Raw genomic sequence first — 1,371 nt, 5'->3', positions numbered from 1 at the left:
GCTTTTAGTACTAAGGAACTCCCCAAAAGGCTTTGGGAGATTAAAACACACACAGTGTTCCACTTGAGTAAAAAGAAGAAAAAGCCTTTTCAACTTCCATTTTTCCAGCATCTTCTCAGATCTGTGAAACAATTCACCTCCTCCATTCCCTGTATTCCTCTCCTCTATCTCTTCACCCAAAGTGCTTCTGCAGCAGGATTTGATTCTCTTTCCACACACCTCTGCTGGATACTCCATCTCCTTGCTGTTTTCAGTGCTGAAGGTGTTGCACTCAGCCTAAAAGAAGCAAATACATCTAGATTTAGTCCATGCCACCTCACTCAGAGCTAAATTGCCTCTGTTTATTTGACACATCCAAAAAGGCAAAGGCATGTCAAGCCCCAAAACCTCAGCTCTGTCAGGGCTGGCTGAACACAATGGGTTATTTCCAGCACTGCTCCTGCAGCACATTTCCATATATATTACCCAGCCCAAATGAATCATTTCTGCCACAGAAATATTGTGCATGACTCCATGCAACAGCTGCTCCTTCATGCCTTGCTCTCCAGTGACCTGGTTTGGATGACAACATTTGCCATCCTGAGTAAGGGCAGGGGGGAAATAAAACCCTCCTGAGGTCCCAGACTGTGTGTTTTAAGAACAAACCTGCCTGAAGTCACAGCTCATTTGCTTCTCCTTAACAGGGCAGAGCCTCAGAGCTGCTCTTTAATGCCTTTCTGGGTTGTTTTCTGCACCAATACTCTTTCCTCACTCCATGCTGGAAAGCAAAGCAACTGGGATGGGATAAAATGACATGACCTTGGTGACATCCATGTATTTTTTTGTCTCTCTTTCTCTGTGGCATCAAGTCACAGCTATAAACAACCATCACCAGCAAATATTCACCTGAAACTGCCCCAGAAGAGTGAGGGTTTACATAAACAAGGCCCTATATATCTAATTAGATCTAATTTAGATTTAGCTAATTTCGCTCTCCCAGTATAATATAGATCTATAACACCTACAGCTAATTACCCATCAATATTTTTATCCAAGCTTCCAAACTGAGCTTTAAACATATCCTACTGTCACCTCACAAACAGCTTTACCATGACACATTTCACCTCTCTGTGGATACTTCCACCTAGGTGGTTCTTTTTATTTTTTTTTTTTCCACCCAGGCAATTTTGCCTTAATTAAAATTGCTATCACTGAAAGGCAGCAAAGGGCAATAAAGATTCAATTTCTAGTCCTTTTAATCTGCTGCTATTTTTCACCATAATCTTGGTGGCAACAGAAACTCAAAGCATCATTCCTTTGTGCTATTATAAAGCAATGAAGTTCAAAGGCAAAGCCAGTCAAGACAAAAGCCACTTAATGGGGAGAGATGAA

Source organism: Acanthisitta chloris, unplaced genomic scaffold (assembly GCF_000695815.1).
Source record: "Acanthisitta chloris isolate BGI_N310 unplaced genomic scaffold, ASM69581v1 scaffold12207, whole genome shotgun sequence".
NCBI lineage: Eukaryota > Metazoa > Chordata > Aves > Passeriformes > Acanthisittidae > Acanthisitta > Acanthisitta chloris.
This window is presented reverse-complemented; position numbering follows the sequence as displayed.